This window comes from Monodon monoceros, unplaced genomic scaffold (genome assembly GCF_005190385.1).
Source record: "Monodon monoceros isolate NGI ecotype Baffin Bay Population unplaced genomic scaffold, NGI_Narwhal_1 Super_Scaffold_22, whole genome shotgun sequence".
Taxonomy (NCBI): Eukaryota; Metazoa; Chordata; class Mammalia; order Artiodactyla; family Monodontidae; genus Monodon; species Monodon monoceros.
The window spans coordinates 101020202-101029276 of NW_021703779.1; positions in this window are offsets into that span (position 1 = coordinate 101020202).

Sequence of the window (9075 nt, forward strand, 5' to 3'; positions counted from 1 at the left end):
CATGTGTTAGTAATTGCCCTTCTCCATTGTGTGCTATAGCTATTATGGATGTCCGCTTATGTTGTTACAGGAATTTTGCCAATAGCTCATTCTGCTTTCTCTAAGTCATTTGTCATTAAAGTTGTGCCTGGTTTTACAAGCTTCTTGACAGTAAAGTGACTTGTACTTGTTTTGCCAAGAGGCCTAACAACTTTGAAAGATACTCCTATCACTTCAGTATCTTCTCTGCCTTAGTCACAATATTCATCAATTTCATACAACGAGGAATTACTTCATGCTTGTTCTCAAAAAATTCAATTGGTTTATCACAGGGTTCACTGTACTTTGTTTAATAATTATGTAAAAGCTTTGATGACTTCATGCTTCAATTTGATAGATTTTATTACAAACAGCATGCTGGAAACTAGGAGCAAAGGTAACAAAATCAGATATTCAGATATTTATCTTCTTACTTCACATTTGCATTTTTGGCTGCTTGTGTGCTATTGTCACATGCACAGATTTATTTGTCCCAGCACATACAGATTCATATTTTGTATTCATACTGGAGTCCTGTTCACTATTTATGTTCATGATGTTAACTGAGTTGTAGCATTTAATTTACTATTTTTATTGCTACTTTAATATTCAGTGAACCTCTTTTGAGTGGTTGATTAGGTTGGGGATGTAATGGTACACAAGAGCTATAACATAAAATGCAAATTTAACAAGCATAAGCAATAACATGCAAAAGGCACAAATATATGTTAACAGAGATGAATTGTACCCTGACAAATGAGTGTTGACAAATACAGCTCTTATTCATGCCCAATCTTGAAGAACATAAAGATTGTTAAGAATGTAATGTGATTGCTGTGAAAAATCATAATTAGCCTTACATCTCAAATAAGTGGAAGGTATGTGAAGACATAATCTCATTGCTTTTTCCTCTGCCACTTGCTAGATTTCTGGGGAAATTAGTGACCTTGGACCACCCAGAGTCTATGCACCATACTTTAAGAAACCATGCCTAAGGGAAAGGTGTATGGTACATGTTAAACACATTTATTAATACATTAAGTTTTAATTCTATTTAAGTTGGTTGAACTTGATTGAACTGAATTGTCAAGTTTCTACTCTGGGTAGGAAATTGTGACAAAACAGATGCTTTTTCCTGACAGGAAAGAAGGTATGGCATCTTCTATAATAATGGAATTGTAGCTGGGATGAGGCCGTCCAGCTGGGAACTACATTTCCCAGCCTCCCTTGTGGTCAGGTGTGTCTGTGTGAGCAATGGAATGTGAGCAGAAGTGATGTGTGCTTATTCTCAGACCAGCCCTTTACACGTTCTCCTCTATGCTTTCTTCCTGTTTCTGTGAGCAGAAACATGGTTGTTATTGGAACACAGCTTCAATTGGGCAGATGACACTGTTGCCCTAGAGGAGGGTGGAGAAACATGATGGGATGGAATGAACCCAAGTCCACGAATGACTGAATGGAGCCAAGTAGCTCACTTATGTGCCTTGGACTGTCATGTGGAGAGAAACTTCATTGTTCTTTTTTCGCTGCATTGTTGGGTCTTTATGTTATAGCAGCTTAGCCCTTTAACCCTGATAAAGAAGAGGAAACCCTGGCGGTCTGAAAGCCCTAGTTGGTAGGTTGTGGAGAAGAGTGGCTCTTGGTGGTACAGGGCAGGTAGGAGAACATGAGAGCCAGGACTTGGCACAAGACTAGTCACTATGGTAGGTGGGTATTGGCAGGTGAGTGCCCCCCTGATTTCTAATGCCAATTCTGATGGTACTGCCAGGTTGGAGAGATGAGAAGGAATAAGCTTGGTCATGAGTCATGCAGAAATGTAGTAGTGTTCCTATAGTAAAGATTAACTGACTCGGGAACTGGTGGCACTCAGAGTCACCCCGTTTAGGATTAGAAGGAAATGAAACCAAGGGAGCCGTGTTAGGCCTAGGTCATCCCTGGGCCATATGATGCTAGATCCAGGAGAGTGGCAGTTCTAAACTCCCCAAAGGGTGACTGGGAATCTTGATTTACTTCAGTCATGGTTATTATAAGAACTGCTGCAGATCTTAGTCTACAGGTGTGGCTTCGTTTGTGGCTTCAGCTCTAAAGATTTGGAGCTAGGAGAAATCAGAGCAAAATCTCATTTACCTCACAATTTGACCTACAGCTGATATAGTGCCTTGGCTACGGCTAGGGCACTTTTGTGTAAACTAGAAAAAGTGCCCTCTTTTCTGGGCACATGGCCTGGCAAACACACAATGTACCAAGTTAGGAAAGAAAGCATGGCTTGGTGAGTCCAGTACATTTTGGATTTCAGCTCCCATTTGCCTCCATGACTGGGCATCTTTGTGCAGTGAACAACATGCACAACTGTACATGACGGCCTTGCAGACTACCAGAAGTACAATGAGAGTGAAGAGTGAAATTGGAGAATGAAGGACCAATTCAAATGTGACCCACTGACTTGGAAATGCAAAAGGAAACTATTTTGGAAAAGTGCTACCAAATGAATGTAAGTTTGTGTGCCCAATGCACAGTGAGGCCAAACAATACCAAAACGTTGGAGTTTGGAGCAGAGAAAGATTTATTGCAGGGCCAAGCAAGGAGACGGGTGGCTCATGACCCCCCAAACTGCCCGAAGGGTTTCAGGAAAGCATTTTTAAAGGCCAGGAGAGGGAGGGGAGTCACAGGATATGTGATCAGCTCATGCACAATTCTGTGATTGGTTGATGGTGAGGTAACAGGGCAGTGTCACAGGGGTCAACATTATCAGTCCTCAGGCTCCAGCAGGCCTGGGGGCTATACTCAGATTCATCAAGTAGTTAACATCTTCCATTCAGTGGTGGGCTTTCCTATCTGTAAAACAACTCAGGAAATGTGCATCAGATACTGTTATCTAGGTACTTCAGAGAGGAGCTAAAGCAGAGGACATGGGGGAAGGGCCTGCCCGGGGGAAGGCCACACAGGGTCCTGCTCGGTTACAGAACCAAAAGGCGAAGGGTGATTTAACAAGTTTTAAACTTGATATGCAAAGGGCTATACTCAAATATACAATGTATTTTCTTGTATCAATACCTTTTGCTCATGCTGTTTCCCATCTGAAGCATCTGCTCTGGTTATCTAATTCTTATACATGCTTGAAGGCTCAGCTCTAGCCTTAACTCTCCAAAAAGCCTTTCATGACCTCTGTAGAGATCCCTCCCTCCCTCTTGCTGCATAATCATATGGGTAAGCCATGCTCAAAAAGACGTCTATTTGTTTGAGTGACTGAGAGTCTGGAAAACTTCTTCTCCAGTCCAAAACAATGTTAAATTCCACGTAGGAAACCTCCAACAAGCTCCCCATGGTAGGGTATGGGGACCACGTGGGACCAATCAACTTAAAGTCTTTCCCCTGTTCAAACAGTATTTTAACAAATTCTTGTAGTGAAAATAGCACTAGGCTCATTGCCTAGTTCTAGTTCTAGTCCAGTTTTGTTATTAATAGCCACGTGACTTTGAGCAAGGTGAACCACCTCTCTGGCCAGCCTTAGTTCCCTATCCTATAAAATGAAGAAAGAGCTTTATTGGTCTACCATGTTGTAAAGCAATGCGATAAACAATGTGGTAATTGAGCTGAACTGTGAAGATGTATTAATATCTATGTTAATACCTCACTTCTAGCTCAGCCTGAAGCGACTTTTCTTTGTTGGTGGAAGGTCACAAGGTGTTTTACGTGTCAAACAACTATACAAAACTCAAGGAAAATATAACTCTCCCTCTTAGCGTGTGTAATTTTACTTACCTTGTTGTTATTAATGGGCTGCCACCACATCTTTCTCCTGTAGGAAGTTCATTCATCCATTCTATTTAGGGTTGCTAGATTTATCAAATAAAAGTACAATAAGATTCCTCCTTATTTGTTTAGTACTTCACAGGTTATGAAGAGGCAGGGCAATGGAATGGAATGGAATGCACTATAGCAGCAGGAATAGCCTTGCTATCTAAAGCGTGTCCCTCCACTGGCTGCTCCAGGATTACCTGGGAGCTGGTTAGAAATGCAAACTCTACGCCCCACCACAAACCTATTGAATCCAAATTTGCATTTTAACAAGGTCCCCAGGTGATAAATTGTATGTTAAAACTTGAGAAGCCCTGGGCTAGCTGCTAATTTCCTCCCACATCTGCTCCACAGCTGTCCCTAAACTCTGGAATAGGGAAAGGGGAGGAAGGTTGCCTAAAATGGGAACTTTCCGTTGGCCCCTGCATCATAGGGACTGTAGCAGATTCAGTGGTTTTGTAGGGCAGTGCTGCATAAATAGCAGGTAACGTTGAGTTTTCTGTCTGGGCCATGTGCTAAAATGAAGTCAGAAACCATATCCACAGTATGATGAGAGCACCATGTCTAGGCAAGCCTTGACCTGGGTCAGGCTGTCATCTCTGCCTGGTTGTGACATCTATGCCTGTGAGTACTCTTGGCTCCCCTTCTGGCTCCATTTCCTCACCTATGAGGCCCTCTCCCTTTTCCTTTCAGGTTCTAGGTGTGCCTCCCCCCACCAACCAAAGTGAACACCTGGGAAAGAAGGCATGTACTCTGCTGTGCGGCCTGGTTCCTAACAGGCTGCGGACCGGTACCGGTCCGCGGACCAGGGGTTGGGGACCCCTGATCTAGTGTGAAATTAAGTACATGTTTCTCTTCCCCTGGGCTTGTTGCTTTCTCAGTTGCCTTCTTCTTTCTTCTTTCTGAACCCCCTTTTTAAAGGGATATCAGTCCTCAGCTAGCTATTGGACTAGGGTATTGGGGGAGCGGCTGGGTCATACATGCCTTCTTAGAATAAGGACAGCTCTCTTTGTAGGCTCTTGACCCCAGCCCTACCCATATTCCTTAGTCTCTCCACTTGGCCAGCCTCTCGCACAGTTGCCCTTCCTGCCCCACCCCACCCCTCCCAGTCTGGGCTTTGTTGGGCTATGGGTGAGGCTAGACTGGGGATGGCTGTACCCCAGAGACCAGTCAGAGACACAGAGACACTAAAGCAACCTGGGGAGGCCTAGGAAACCAGAATAGGAAGGAGCACAGAGAAGTAGGCATAGTATGGTACCTGTGGGTCTGATAAGAGGGGACTGGGGACTGGGATTCAGAGTCAAGAAAGGCTCCAGTTTTCAGAATAATTAGGGAGTTGGCCTCAGATTTGGGAACCTGACATGCTGACCAAGGATCCAGGGAACAGAGAGAGTCATGACTGGGCACAAGTTATTGGCAAGAAACCAGGGACTGGACAGAGGTCCTGAGGTCACAAAGGACCAGAAGCTGGGAGAGATTTGGACCTCTAAGTGGGGTTGGTGGCTTTAGGAGCAAAGGTTCAAGTCCCGTGCTAAAGTCCCACCATTTGCTTTATTCATTTGTGTTAGAGACTTGGGCATTATAGAGTGGGGGTTAAGAATGTGGGTTCTGGATCCAGACGACTAGAGTTTAATTCCTGGCTTCACCACTCACCAGCGGTGTATCTTTGGATAAGGCACTTAATTTTCTTGTGCCTCCATTCTCCATTGTCTCATCTGAGGGACGTTGTGAGCATCAACTGAGACAACGCACAGCAAACACTTAGCACAGTACTGGCACTCAGACAACCTAGATAAATGCTGTGTGTTATTATGATTAACTTTTTTTTAAAGCTATTTTTTAAAATTTATTTTTGGCTGCGTTGGTCTTCGTTGCTGCACGCCGGCTTTCTCTAGTCGTCGCAAGCAGGGGCTGCTCTTCGTTATGGTGCGCGGGCTTCTCATTGCGGTGGCTTCTCTTGTTGCAGAGCATGGGCTCTAGGCGCGCGGGCTTCAGTAGTTGTGGCACGCCAGCTCAGTAGTTGTGGCTCACAGGCTCTAGAGCGTAGCAGGCTCAGTAGTTGTGGCGCATGGGCTTAGTTGCTCTGAGGCATGTGGGATCTTCCCGTACCAGGGATTGAACCCATGTTCCCTGCATTGGCAGGTGGATTCTTAACCACTGTGCCACCAGGGAAGTCCCTATTATGATTAACTTTTGTCAAACTAAATAAGGAGGTAAACTGAGGCAAGCGCAACTTACCCAAAATTTGGGTTTGTTTATTCAGGAATAGCAGGGGAAAGTACAATAGCAAGCTACAGGTGAGTCCCTTGAGTGTTTGGGGCAGGCTGTATTTATAAGCAAGGAGCGCAAAGAGGGAGAAGTCCAGCCAGAGTCCAAGCAGTAAGTTCACTGGCTTGAGGATGGGGAGAGATGTTCATTGATTAGGAGATAAGTCTCCGTCCTCTGTAAATCAGGCATTTAATGGAAATCCGTCTCTCGGTTAAGTTCCGTTCTTCTGAGGGTGCATGCATGAGATTCTCCACTTCCTATCTTCCGGTTCCATTTTAAACTGAAACCCTCTCACACCCTCCAACTCCATGCTTCCATCCCACTGCTCCTCAAACTGACCTATGGTCATCGGTACATGTTCCCTCTGCTTGGAACACCCTTTTTTGGTTAATTCCTTTTCATCTTTCAGGCCTCAGTTCAGAAATCACTTTCTGTGTGAATTTCTATGATAAAAATGCACTGTGTTTCCTTTTGTTCTCACACTAACAATACTTTTGACATCAGATATGTGGATTTTCCACACCTAACAATTCTCTGACATCAGCTGGGTGTCCTACAAGTCAATTCTAACCGGAGTTATCGCAGACCTCACAGGTTAAGGGCTCATTCCCACAAGACTGCCACCCACTGAGATGCCAGTTGAAAGTCCAGGTTGTCACCTGTGCTTCTCACTGACTGTCTGTAAATTGGAGGTTCCCATGACCCACTCCTCAGGTTTGATCATATGCCGGAGCAGCTCACAGAACTCAGGGAAACACGTTTATTGGTTTATCATGTAATAAAGGATATGATAAAAGATAGAGATGAACAGCCAGATGAAGAGGTACATAGGGCAAGATCTGGGACGGTCCTGAGCACAGAAGCCTTTGTCCCCATGGAGTTGGGGTGCACCACCCTCCTGGCATGCAGATGTGTTCATCAACCTGGAAGCTCTCTAAACCCTTTACTTTTGGGGTTTTTATAGAAGCTTCATCACATAGGCATGATTGATCATGAACTCAACCTCGAGCCCCTCTCCCCTTTCCAGAGGATGGGGGGCATGGCTGAAAGTTATGAGCTTCTAATCATGGCTTGGTTTTTCTGGTGATCAGCCCCCATCTGGAAATTATCCAGGAGCTCACCCAGAGTCGCCTCATTAGGTCAAGAGACACTGCTATCACCCAGGAAATTCTAAGGGATTTAGGAGCTCTGCATCAGGAACCAGGGTCAAAGATCAAATGTTAGAACCAAAGATGCTCCTACTGCTCTTATCACTTAGGAAATTACAAGGGTTTTAGGAGCTCTGTGCCAGGAACCTGGGGGAGGGGGAGTGGCACGCAGAGACCAATGTATATATTTCTATTATCTCACAGGGTCCCTTCCCAGACCCTCTTGGAATGGGTGACATGCCCTCCTTCATTCTCTCACAGCACTTGCTCTTTCACATCATGCATTGTAATTGCTCATTTCCTTGTCTGTATCTCCCATCAGACCCTCGGCTCCATGAGTTTTTAGATTACATCGTTTTTTGTTTTTTTTTTCCATTGCTGTCTCAGCAGTGCTGACACATGGTAGAAATTCATTAAATGTTTGTTGATTAAATGAATAAATGGTGAGAGACTCCAGGCTTAGATCCTTTGGGGAGCCATAGCCAGACAGAATTTCTCTGTTAAAGCTTAATCTACCGGCAGCTGAACAATGTAGAGCCAGAGCCCCAAGGCCTGAGGTCCCTTTCAGATGAAGTCCCACTCAGGAGGTGGCAGTGAAACCCACCTGGCCCCGTCCCCCTTACCTGCTTCCTGTGTGTTGTATGGGCCACAGGGGCGTTGAGAGGAACAGCTTTCAATTTGAGGGGGGTCCCTACACATCATCCAAGCTGCTTTGGCAGCCACCATCTTTCCCAATCTGGTTTGTGTAATGATGCCTCAAGGCTGGTAAACAAAAAATAGTCTAATACCATTCAAAGCATTCTGGGAAGTATAGTATGTGTGCTCCTGCTTGTGGCATATGAATCTGTCTTACATCATTAAGATGCTGCTTTTCCAAGTGTCCATAAACTCTTAAATTTATTTTCTTTTAATAGACCTCTCAGTCTGTCTTTGTGAGGAAAATGATAGCCTCCACCAGCAGAGCTGCTGGAGCCAGGACAGGGGTTTAAAAGCTGCGGGGGCCTGAAGAGATGGGCTTAGAAGTTGCAGGGGACAGGCTGGACGATGGGCCCCTCCTTCCTCCTCCTGAGCTCTGCCACTTTCCTGGGGAGCAATCACAGAACATTCTCAGGGACCTCTATGTGACCATCAGAACTGCCTAGACACTTGTAGAGAAATTCTATACATTTCTCCAAAACTTGCAGGTGGTAGAGTTCACCTGGGGAGAGTTCATTTTGTGTGAGAAAAGTAGACAGGTAACAAGTGAGAGCAAGTGAGAATTGGAGCCAGGGAGGTAGCTGCCAGCTGCTCTCAACATGGGCAAACTAGCCATGTGTACTGATTGCAGGTTTGAGGCACTGGGGTTAGGACTGGAGAGTTTGGCCCCCTTTAGATAATGTGGAAAAAAGCACATTTAAGCTTCGGAGACCCTGATTTCTTGCCCCATTATCAAAGGGCAATTTAGAGTCACATTGCTGTCTGTGGGGTTCCAGGGTAGGGTTTTGCTAAATCTGCTAAATTTTCTCCTTGGTGTATGCCTTGAAAAACCCTGCTATAGTTGGCCTTCCAAATTGGCAGTTTCCACATCTGTGGATTCAACCAACCATGGATCAAAACTGTTTTGTTAAAAAAAAAATTCTAGAAAGTAACAAAAAGCAAAATTTGTGGGCTTCCCTGGTGGCACAGTGGTTGAGAGTCCGCCTGCCGATGCAGGGGATGCGGGTTCGTGCCCCGGTCTGGGAAGATCCCACATGCTGCGGAGCGGCTGGGCCCGTGAGCCATGGCCGCTGAGCCTGCGCCTCTGGAGCCTGTGCTCCGCAACGGGAGAGGCCACAACAGTGAGAGGCCCGCGTACCACAAAAAA